This window comes from Bufo gargarizans, chromosome 3 (genome assembly GCF_014858855.1).
Source record: "Bufo gargarizans isolate SCDJY-AF-19 chromosome 3, ASM1485885v1, whole genome shotgun sequence".
In the NCBI taxonomy this organism is placed as follows: Eukaryota; Metazoa; Chordata; class Amphibia; order Anura; family Bufonidae; genus Bufo; species Bufo gargarizans.
In genome coordinates this window covers 132194269-132206806 of record NC_058082.1, presented here as the reverse complement: position 1 = coordinate 132206806, position 12538 = coordinate 132194269, and positions in this window count along the sequence as shown.

The window sequence follows — 12538 nt, the reverse complement described above, 5'->3', positions numbered from 1 at the left end:
CGAACCCCATTGAAGTCAATGGGGACCCGAACTTTTCGGCACTAAAAAGGCTGTAAAACAGCCCAGGAAAGAGCTAGAGGGCTGCAAAAGGCAGCAACATGTAGGTAAATCCCCTGCAAACAAATGTGGATAGGGAAATGAATTAAATTAAAAATTAAATAAATAAAAATTAACCAAAATCAATTGGAGAGAGGTTCCATAGCAGAGAATCTGGCTTCCCGTCACCCACCACTGGAACAGTCCATTCTCAGATATTTAGGCCCCGGCACCCAGGCAGAGGAGAGAGGTCCCGTAACAGAGAATCTGTCTTCATGTCAGCAGAGAATTAGTCTGCATGTCATAGCAGAGAATGAGGCTTCACGTCAGCCACCACTGCAACAGTTCATTGGCATATATTTAGGCCCAGCACCCAGGCAGAGGAGGGAGGTCCCGTAACAGAGAATCTGTCTTCATGTCAGCAGAGAATTAGTCTGCATGTCATAGCAGAGAATGAGGCTTCACGTCAGCCACCACTGCAACAGTCCATTGGCATATATTTAGGCCCAGCACACACACAGGCAGAGGAGAGAGGTCCCGTAACAGAGAATCTGGCTTCATGTCAGCAGAGAATCAGTCTGCATGTCATAGCAGAGAATGAGGCTTCACGTCAGCCACCACTGCAACAGTCCATTGTCATAAATTTAGGCCCAGCACCCAGGCAGAGGAGAGAGGTCCCGTAACAGACAATCTGGCTTCATGTCAGCAGAGAATTAGTCTGCATGTCATAGCAGAGAATGAGGCTTCACGTCAGCCACCACTGCAACAGTCCATTGGCATATATTTAGGCCTAGCACACAGGCAGAGGAGAGAGGTCCCGTAACAGACAATCTGGCTTCATGTCAGCAGAGAATCAGTCTGCATGTCATAGCAGAGAATGAGGCTTCACGTCACCCACCACTGCAACAGTCCATTGGCATATATTTAGGCCTAGCACACAGGCAGAGCAGAGAGGTCCCGTAACAGACAATCTGGCTTCATGACAGCAGAGAATCAGTCTGCATGTCATAGCAGAGAATGAGGCTTCACGTCACCCACCACTGCAACAGTCCATTGGCATATATTTAGGCCTAGCACACAGGCAGAGCAGAGAGGTCCCGTAACAGACAATCTGGCTTCATGACAGCAGAGAATCAGTCTGCATGTCATAGCAGAGAATGAGGCTTCACGTCACCCACCACTGCAACAGTCCATTGGCATATATTTAGGCCCAGCACCCAGGCAGAGGAGGGAGGTCCCGTAACAGAGAATCTGTCTTCATGTCAGCAGAGAATTAGTCTGCATGTCATAGCAGAGAATGAGGCTTCACGTCAGCCACCACTGCAACAGTCCATTGGCATATATTTAGGCCCAGCACACACACAGGCAGAGGAGAGAGGTCCCGTAACAGAGGATCTGGCTTCATGTCAGCAGAGAATCAGTCTGCATGTCATAGCAGAGAATCAGGCTTCACGTCAGCCACCACTGCAACAGTCCATTGTCATAAATTTAGGCCCAGCACCCAGGCAGAGGAGGGAGGTCCCGTAACAGACAATCTGGCTTCATGTCAGCAGAGAATTAGTCTGCATGTCATAGCAGAGAATCAGGCTTCATGTCAGCCACCACTGCAACAGTCCATTGGCATATATTTAGGCCTAGCACACAGGCAGAGGAGAGGTTCATTCAACTTTGGGTAGCATCGCAATATAATGGTAAAATGAAAATAAAAATAGGATTGAATGAGGAAGTGCCCTGGAGTCCAATAATATATGGTTATGGGGAGGTAGTTAATGTCTAATCTGGACAAGGGACGGACAGGTCCTGTGGGATCCATGCCTGGTTCATTTTTATGAACGTCAGCTTGTCCACATTGGCTGTAGACAGGCGGCTGCGTTTGTCTGTAATGACGCCCCCTGCCGTGCTGAATACACGTTCAGACAAAACGCTGGCTGCCGGGCAGGCCAGCACCTCCAAGGCATAAAAGGCTAGCTCTGGCCACGTGGACAATTTAGAGACCCAGAAGTTGAATGGGGCCGAACCATCAGTCAGTACGTGGAGGGGTGTGCACACGTACTGTTCCACCATGTTAGTGAAATGTTGCCTCCTGCTAACACGTTGCGTATCAGGTGGTGGTGCAGTTAGCTGTGGCGTGTTGACAAAAGTTTTCCACATCTCTGCCATGCTAACCCTGCCCTCAGAGGAGCTGGCCGTGACACAGCTGCCTTGGCGACCTCTTGCTCCTCCTCTGCCTTGGCCTTGGGCTTCCACTTGTTCCCCTGTGACATTTGGGAATGCTCTCAGTAGCGCGTCTACCAACGTGCGCTTGTACTCGCGCATCTTCCTATCACGCTCCAGTGCAGGAAGTAAGGTGGGCACATTGTCTTTGTAGCGTGGATCCAGCAGGGTGGCAACCCAGTAGTCCGCACAGGTTAAAATGTGGGCAACTCTGCTGTCGTTGCGCAGGCACTGCAGCATGTAGTCGCTCATGTGTGCCAGGCTGCCCAGGGGTAAGGACAAGCTGTCCTCTGTGGGAGGCGTATCGTCATCGTCCTGCCTTTCCCCCCAGCCACGCACCAGTGATGGACCCGAGCTGCGTTGGGTGCCACCCCGCTGTGACCATGCTTCATCCTCATCCTCCTCCACCTCCTCCTCATCCTCGTCCTCCTCGTCCTCCAGTAGTGGGCCCTGGCTGGCCACATTTGTACCTGGCCTCTGCTGTTGCCAAAAACCTCCCTCTGAGTCACTTCGAAGAGACTGGCCTGAAAGTGCTAAAAATGACCCCTCTTCCTCCTCCTCCTCCTCCTCCTCCTGGGCCACCTCCTCTTCCATCATCGCCCTAAGTGTTTTCTCAAGGAGACATAGAAGTGGTATTGTAACGCTGATAACGGTGTCATCGCCACTGGCCATGTTGGTGGAGTACTCGAAACAGCGCAACAGGGCACACAGGTCTCGCATGGAGGCCCAGTCATTGGTGGTGAAGTGGTGCTGTTCTGTAGTGCGACTGACCCGTGCGTGCTGCAGCTGAAACTCCACTATGGCCTGCTGCTGCTCGCACAGTCTGTCTAGCATGTGCAAGGTGGAGTTCCACCTGGTGGGCACGTCGCATATGAGGCGGTGAGCGGGAAGGCCGAAGTTACGCTGTAGCGCAGACAGGCGAGCAGCGGCAGGATGTGAACGCCGGAAGCGCGAACAGACGGCCCGCACTTTATGCAGCAGCTCTGACATGTCGGGGTAGTTGTGAATGAACTTCTGCACCACCAAATTCAGCACATGCGCCAAGCAAGGGATGTGCGTCAAATTGGCTAGTCCCAGAGCTGCAACGAGATTTCGCCCATTATCACACACCACCAGGCCGGGCTTGAGGCTCACCGGCAGCAACCACTCGTCGGTCTGTTGTTCAATACCCCGCCACAACTCCTGTGCGGTGTGGGGCCTGTCCCCCAAACATATGAGTTTCAGAATGGCCTGCTGACGTTTACCCCGGGCTGTGCTGAAGTTGGTGGTGAAGGTGTGTGGCTGACTGGATGAGCAGGTGGAAGAAGAGGAGGAGGAAGCCGAGAAGGAGGAGGTGGCAACAGGAGGCAAAGAATGTTGCCCTGCGATCCTTGGCGGCGGAAGGACGTGCGCCAAACAGCTCTCCGCCTGGGGCCCAGCTGCCACTACATTTACCCAGTGTGCAGTTAGGGAGATATAGCGTCCCTGGCCGTGCTTACTGGTCCACGTATCTGTGGTTAGGTGGACCTTGCTACAGATGGCGTTGCGCAGTGCACACTTGATTTTATCGGATACTTGGTTGTGCAGGGAAGGCACGGCTCTCTTGGAGAAGTAGTGCCGGCTGGGAACAACATACTGTGGGACAGCAAGCGACATGAGCTGTTTGAAGCTGTCTGTGTCCACCAGCCTAAATGACAGCATTTCATAGGCCAGTAGTTTAGAAATGCTGGCATTCAGGGCCAGGGATCGAGGGTGGCTAGGTGGGAATTTACGCTTTCTATCAAATGTTTGTGAGATGGAGAGCTGAACGCTGGCGTGTGACATGGTTGAGACGCTTGGTGACGGAGGTGGTGGTGGTGGTGTTGGTGGTACATCCCCTGTTTGCTGGGCGGCAGGTGCCAACGTTCCTCCAGAGGCGGAGGAAGAGGCCGAGGCGGCAGCAGCAGAATAGGCCGAGGCGGCAGCAGCAGAAGAGGTAGCAGGGGGAGCCTGAGTGACTTCCTTGGTTTTAAGGTGTTTACTCCACTGCAGTTCATGCTTTGCATGCAGGTGCCTGGTCATGCAGGTTGTGCTCAGGTTCAGAACGTTAATGCCTCGCTTCAGGCTCTGATGGCACAGCGTGCAAACCACTCGGGTCTTGTCGTCAGCACATTGTTTGAAGAAGTGCCATGCCAGGGAACTCCTTGAAGCTGCCTTTGGGGTGCTCGGTCCCAGATGGCGGCGGTCAGTAGCAGGCGGAGTCTCTTGGCGGCGGGTGTTCTGCTTTTGCCCACTGCTCCCTCTTTTGCTACGCTGTTGGCTCGGTCTCACCACTGCCTCTTCCTCCGAACTGTGAAAGTCAGTGGCACGACCTTCATTCCATGTGGGGTCTAGGACCTCATCGTCCCCTGCATCGTCTTCCACCCAGTCTTGATCCCTGACCTCCTGTTCAGTCTGCACACTGCAGAAAGACGCAGCAGTTGGCACCTGTGTTTCGTCATCATCAGAGACATGCTGAGGTGGTATTCCCATGTCCTCATCATCAGGAAACATAAGTGGTTGTGCGTCAGTGCATTCTATGTCTTTCACCGCTGGGGAAGGGCTAGGTGGATGCCCTTGGGAAACCCTGCCAGCGGAGTCTTCAAACAGCATAAGAGACTGCTGCATAACTTGAGGCTGAGACAGTTTCCCTGGTATGCATGGGGGTGATGTGACAGACTGATGGGGTTGGTTTTCAGGCGCCATCTGTGCGCTTTCTGCAGAAGACTGGGTGGGAGATAATGTGAACGTGCTGGATCCACTGTCGGCCACCCAATTGACTAATGCCTGTACCTGCTCAGGCCTTACCATCCTTAGAACGGCATTGGGCCCCACCATATATCGCTGTAAATTCTGGCGGCTACTGGGACCTGAGGTAGTTGGTACACTAGGACGTGTGGATGTGGCAGAACGGCCACGTCCTCTCCCAGCACCAGAGGGTCCACTAACACCACCACGACCATGTCCACGTCCGCGTCCCTTACTAGATGTTTTTCTCATTGTTATGGTTCACCACAACAACAAATATATTATTTGGCCCAATGTATTGTATTCAAATTCAGCGGGATATAAATTTGAGGCCTAGTATTTAGGCGCTGGGTGACCGGTATGGATTTAGTGACAGAATTAGACTTGGAAATGCACAGAAGCGTGTGTGTGAAGTTATTCTGAATGACCCTATGTGCACCTTGAATATTATATACCCTTTTTGGGATAGATTTCAAATAGCTCTGATATAGCAGGAACCACTAAATTATGAAATTGCTAAATTGGGAATTGTATTTCAACCCAGAACAAAAAATGTGCTTTGACGGACACTAAATATCTTGCCCAGCAACAACAGTACAGCGGTAACGAGAGATTTAGCAGGATATAAATTTGAGGCCTAGTATTTAGGCGCTGGGTGACAGGTATGGGTTTAGTGACAGAATTAGACTTGGAAATACACAGTAGCGGGTGTGTGTGAAGTTATTCTGAATGACCCAATGTGCACCTTGAATATTATATACCCTTTTAGGGATAGATTTCAAATAGCTCTGATATAGCAGAAACCACTAAATTATGAAATTGCTAAATTGGGAATTGTATTTCAACCCAGAACAAAAAATGTGCTTTGACGGACACTAAATATCTTGCCCAGCAACAACAGTACAGCGGTAACGAGAGATTTAGCAGGATATAAATTTGAGGCCTAGTATTTAGGCGCTGGGTGACAGGTATGGGTTTAGTGACAGAATTAGACTTGAAAATACACAGTAGCGGGTGTGTGTGAAGTTATTCTGAATGACCCAATGTGCACCTTGAATATTATATACCCTTTTAGGGATAGATTTCAAATAGCTCTGATATAGCAGAAACCACTAAATTATGAAATTGCTAAATTGGGAATTGTATTTCAACCCAGAACAAAAAATGTGCTTTGACGGACACTAAATATCTTGCCCAGCAACAACAGTACAGCGGTAACGAGAGATTTAGCAGGATATAAATTTGAGGCCTAGTATTTAGGCGCTGGGTGACAGGTATGGGTTTAGTGACAGAATTAGACTTGAAAATACACAGTAGCGGGTGTGTGTGAAGTTATTCTGAATGACCCAATGTGCACCTTGAATATTATATACCCTTTTAGGGATAGATTTCAAATAGCTCTGATATAGCAGAAACCACTAAATTATGAAATTGCTAAATTGGGAATTGTACTTCAACCCAGAACAAAAAATGTGCTTTGACGGACACTAAATATCTTTCCAAGCAACAACAGTACAGCGGTAACGAGAGATTTAGCAGGATATAAATTTGAGGCCTAGTATTTAGGCGCTGGGTGACAGGTATGGGTTTAGTGACAGAATTAGACTTGGAAATACACAGTAGCGGGTGTGTGTGAAGTTATTCTGAATGACCCAATGTGCACCTTGAATATTATATACCCTTTTAGGGATAGATTTCAAATAGCTCTGATATAGCAGAAACCACTAAATTATGAAATTGCTAAATTGGGAATTGTACTTCAACCCAGAACAAAAAATGTGCTTTGACGGACACTAAATAACTTTCCCAGCTACAACAGGACAGCGGTAACGAGAGATTTAGCGGGATATAAATTTGAGGCCTAGTATTTAGGCGCTGGGTGACAGGTATGGGTTTAGTGACAGAATTAGACTTGGAAATACACAGTAGCGGGTGTGTGTGAAGTTATTCTGAATGACCCTATGTGCACCTTCAATATGATCTACCCTTTTAGGGATAGATTTCAAATAGCTCTGATATAGCAGAAACCACTAAATTATGAAATTGCTAAATTGGGAATTGTATTTCAACCCAGAAGAAAAAATGTGCTTTGACGGACACTAAATAACTTTCCCAGCTACAACAGGACAGCGGTAACGAGAGATTTAGCAGGATATAAATTTGAGGCCTAGTATTTAGGCGCTGGGTGACAGGTATGGGTTTAGTGACAGAATTAGACTTGAAAATACACAGTAGCGGGTGTGTGTGAAGTTATTCTGAATGACCCAATGTGCACCTTGAATATTATATACCCTTTTAGGGATAGATTTCAAATAGCTCTGATATAGCAGAAACCACTAAATTATGAAATTGCTAAATTGGGAATTGTACTTCAACCCAGAACAAAAAATGTGCTTTGACGGACACTAAATATCTTTCCAAGCAACAACAGTACAGCGGTAACGAGAGATTTAGCAGGATATAAATTTGAGGCCTAGTATTTAGGCGCTGGATGACAGGTATGGGTTTAGTGACAGAATTAGACTTGGAAATACACAGTAGCGGGTGTGTGTGAAGTTATTCTGAATGACCCAATGTGCACCTTGAATATTATATACCCTTTTAGGGATAGATTTCAAATAGCTCTGATATAGCAGAAACCACTAAATTATGAAATTGCTAAATTGGGAATTGTACTTCAACCCAGAACAAAAAATGTGCTTTGACGGACACTAAATAACTTTCCCAGCTACAACAGGACAGCGGTAACGAGAGATTTAGCGGGATATAAATTTGAGGCCTAGTATTTAGGCGCTGGGTGACAGGTATGGGTTTAGTGACAGAATTAGACTTGGAAATACACAGTAGCGGGTGTGTGTGAAGTTATTCTGAATGACCCTATGTGCACCTTCAATATGATCTACCCTTTTAGGGATAGATTTCAAATAGCTCTGATATAGCAGAAACCACTAAATTATGAAATTGCTAAATTGGGAATTGTATTTCAACCCAGAACAAAAAATGTGCTTTGACGGACACTAAATAACTTTCCCAGCTACAACAGGACAGCGGTAACGAGAGATTTAGCAGGATATAAATTTGAGGCCTAGTATTTAGGCGCTGGGTGACAGGTATGGGTTTAGTGACAGAATTAGACTTGAAAATACACAGTAGCGGGTGTGTGTGAAGTTATTCTGAATGACCCAATGTGCACCTTGAATATTATATACCCTTTTAGGGATAGATTTCAAATAGCTCTGATATAGCAGAAACCACTAAATTATGAAATTGCTAAATTGGGAATTGTACTTCAACCCAGAACAAAAAATGTGCTTTGACGGACACTAAATAACTTTCCCAGCTACAACAGGACAGCGGTAACGAGAGATTTAGCAGGATATAAATTTGAGGCCTAGTATTTAGGCGCTGGGTGACAGGTATGGGTTTAGTGACAGAATTAGACTTGAAAATACACAGTAGCGGGTGTGTGTGAAGTTATTCTGAATGACCCAATGTGCACCTTGAATATTATATACCCTTTTAGGGATAGATTTCAAATAGCTCTGATATAGCAGAAACCACTAAATTATGAAATTGCTAAATTGGGAATTGTACTTCAACCCAGAACAAAAAATGTGCTTTGACGGACACTAAATAACTTTCCCAGCTACAACAGGACAGCGGTAACGAGAGATTTAGCGGGATATAAATTTGAGGCCTAGTATTTAGGCGCTGGGTGACCGGTATGGATTTAGTGACAGAATTAGACTGGGATATGGCCAAAAAATAACCACACTATTGCTGGTTAAATGCACTTGGTGACGGGCGCAGCTTGCCCCTGATGTAGTATATGGCCAAAAAATGAACAGACTATTGCTGGTTAAATGCACTTGGTGTCACAGCTTGACCAACCACACTACTGAGGGTTAAATGCACTTGGTGACGGGCGCAGCTTGCCCCTGATGTAGTATATGGCCAAAAAATAAACAGACTATTGCTGGTTAAATGCACTTGGTGTGACAGCTTCACCCTGATGTAGGCTTTAGCCAGAAAACAACCACACCATTGAGGGTTAAATGCACTTGGTGACAGGCGCAGCTTGCCCCTGATTTTGTATATGGCCAAAAAATGAACAGACTATTGCTGGTTAAATGCACTTGGTGTGACAGCTTCACCCTGATGTAGGCTTTAGCCAAAAAACAACCACACCATTGAGGGTTAAATGCACTTGGTGACAGGCGCAGCTTGCCCCTGATTTTGTATATGGCCAAAAAATGAACAGACTATTGCTGGTTAAATGCACTTGGTGTGACAGCTTCACCCTGATGTAGGCTTTAGCCAAAAAACAACCACACCATTGAGGGTTAAATGCACTTGGTGACAGGCGCAGCTTGCCCCTGATTTTGTATATGGCCAAAAAATGAACAGACTATTGCTGGTTAAATGCACTTGGTGTGACAGCTTCACCCTGATGTAGGCTTTAGCCAAAAAACAACCACACCATTGAGGGTTAAATGCACTTGGTGACAGGCGCAGCTTGCCCCTGATTTTGTATATGGCCAAAAAATGAACAGACTATTGCTGGTTAAATGCACTTGGTGTGACAGCTTCACCCTGATGTAGGCTTTAGCCAAAAAACAACCACACCATTGAGGGTTAAATGCACTTGGTCGCAGCTTGTGCTGGCGCACCACAAGACACAAAATGGCCGCCGATCACCCCAGAAAAATGTGACTGACAAACGGTCTGGGCAGCCTAAAAACAGTGAGCAATTGAGGATCAGCAGCTCAATGATCCACAGCTGCAGATCGATCAGTTAATCAAGTCCTTTGGAGGAGTTAATCTGCCTAATCTCGCCCTACTGTCGCAGCCGCAACCTCTCCCTACGCTAATCAGAGCAGAGTGACGGGCGGCGCTATGTGACTCCAGCTTAAATAGAGGCTGGGTCACATGGTGCTCTGGCCAATCACAGCCATGCCAATAGTAGGCATGGCTGTGATGGCCTCTTGGGGCAAGTAGTATGACGCTTGTTGATTGGCTGCTTTGCAGCCTTTCAAAAAGCGCCAAGAAAGCGTCACAAAAGCGCCAAGAAAGCGACGAACACCGAACCCGAACCCGGACTTTTACGAAAATGTCCGGGTTCGGGTCCGTGTCACGGACACCCCAAAATTCGGTACGAACCCGAACTATACAGTTCGAGTTCGCTCATCCCTAAAAACCAACCCTAAAATGCTCTTCAATTATATAAATAGTAAAATGTTTAGAGAGAGAGAGCAGAGAGTGTTGGCCCATTACAGAGTGATGAAGCAGGAGTTGTAGAGAGCAATGAGGAGAAAACAAAGCTATTAAATATTTTTTTCAGCACTGTATTCATTTAAGAAAATAAACTTTCCTTTAAAGTTCCTGTCTGACACAGGAAGAAGTGCAGCAGATTCTTAAAAACATTAAAAATTGACAAAATCACCAGGTCCAGATGGCATAAATATCCTAAGAGAATTCAGTAGTGTAATATACAAACCTTTATTTATGATACTTAAGTACTCTGTATTGACACTGTTCCACAGGATTGGCACTTAGCAAATGTGGTGCCAATATTCAAAAAGGAGTAAAAACAGAGAAAATGTGTGTATATGGGTAAGTAAGTGGATCAGTCATAGAAAACAGAGGTTGGTTTATAAAGGTACATACTTTGATTGGGTCACCATCACCAGTGGGGTACAACAGGAGTCAGTATTTACTATTCTCTTCAGTATTTTCATTAATGATTTTTGCACAGTAAAATAAAAATGTTTGCAGATGACACTAAACACCAAAGAGGACAGTACTTTGCTACATATGGATCTGGATAGATTGGAGCAGGGGGCGGGCTGGGGTGGGGAGCAGGGAGGCAATTGCCCCCCAGGCCGCCCTAAAACATGTTAATAACAGCCGCTGGGCCATCTTTAACAAATCATTTTATTTATTTATTTTAATTCCTCAGGGCCTGCAACGCCTATCACCACAGGCGGCGCGGCCCTGGTTCTTGTTGCCGGCAGCGGTGTGGGGGAGGGGGCAGTGGGAGATGAGGGCTTCCATTGTGGAAGCGCTCATCTCCATAGTCATTTGTATCGCTGTCCTCAGGATAGTGATCCAGATACCTTCCCTGTTCTTCTGATAGGCTGCAGGCACTAATGCCTGCACCCTAACAGAGGCCGGCTCAGGTAGCGCAATGACATCATTATCATTGCGCCACCTAAGTCGGGCAGCATACAGCAGGGACACAGGCCGGAAGAGGCCTACATCACATCACTGCTGATGGAGGTAAGTATTAGTGTTTTTTCTTTTTTTCTTTGTGGGGGGGAGCTGGCACTATGGGGGCATCTGGCATTTCTTACAGCCCCGTTTTTTTGGGGGGTGGCACTCTGGGGGCAATTATTTCTTGCCCATGTTGGGGGGCACTATGGGGAATTTCTTACTGGCACATTATGGGGGGGGCACCATGGGGGAGAGGAGCACTATAGGGATATCTGGGGGCTCTAAAGGGGCTTTTTTTTATTGGTACACTATATGGGGCACTATAGGAGAGAGCGGCACTATGGGGCATCTGGTGGCACTATAGGGGTATTATTTGGGGGCACTATGGGGAAGTGGGGGCTCTAAAGGGGCCTTTTTTATTGGCACATTATGGGGGGCACTATGGCATCTGGTGGCACTAAGGGGGCATTTTTTACTGGCACATTATGGGAGGCACTATAGGGGAAAGCGGCACTATGGGGCATTATTTGGGGGCACTATGGGGGAGTGGAGCACTATTGGGGCATCTGGTGGCACTAAGAAGGGGCATTTTTTACTGGCACATTATGGGGAGAAGAGCACTATAGGAGCATCTGCTGGGGGCACTAACAAGGGACATTCTTTTGCTGGCATATTATGGGGGACACTATGGGGAAGGGGGAGAGGAGCACTATGAGGGAATTTACTGGGGAACTATATAGGGGTATAGGGACATTAGCTCAACTGCGGGCACTAAGCAGGGGTATTTCATGTACTGTCATATTATAGGGAGAATTATTACTACTAGGGAGTTTTATCCGGAGCTTTACTACTACTGGGGAGCTATGAGGAATATGATTACTAGTATGGGCACTATAGGGGCATTATTATTACTAAGTGTGCTCTGGCAGAAAATTATTTCTATTGGTGGGCTTTTGGGGAGCACTGTTATTTGGGGGGCACCCTGGCATAGTATGAGCTTAGCACAATTATTTTTGGGGGACATCTTTATACTCTTAGTGTCTGGGCGCAGTAATTTTTTAGAGCACTGTGTGCTAAAAATTGTTGAAGGGGGCACTATCTGTGTGGTAGTAGTATTTCCAGGTGGACTGTTTCTGCAGTGTAGTATTGGGGGTGGCAGGAAGGTGTTCAGAAGATGTGAAGATGATGGAAATGTGGGAAACTAATGTCTGTTTGTCACTCTCTGCAGAGACGGGAGATGGCTGAAAAATCATCATGGTGGTCTGGTCTGAATGGAGAAGATAAGGAAAGAGAACATCTACAACAAAGGTGACATCACTGGATGTAGGAG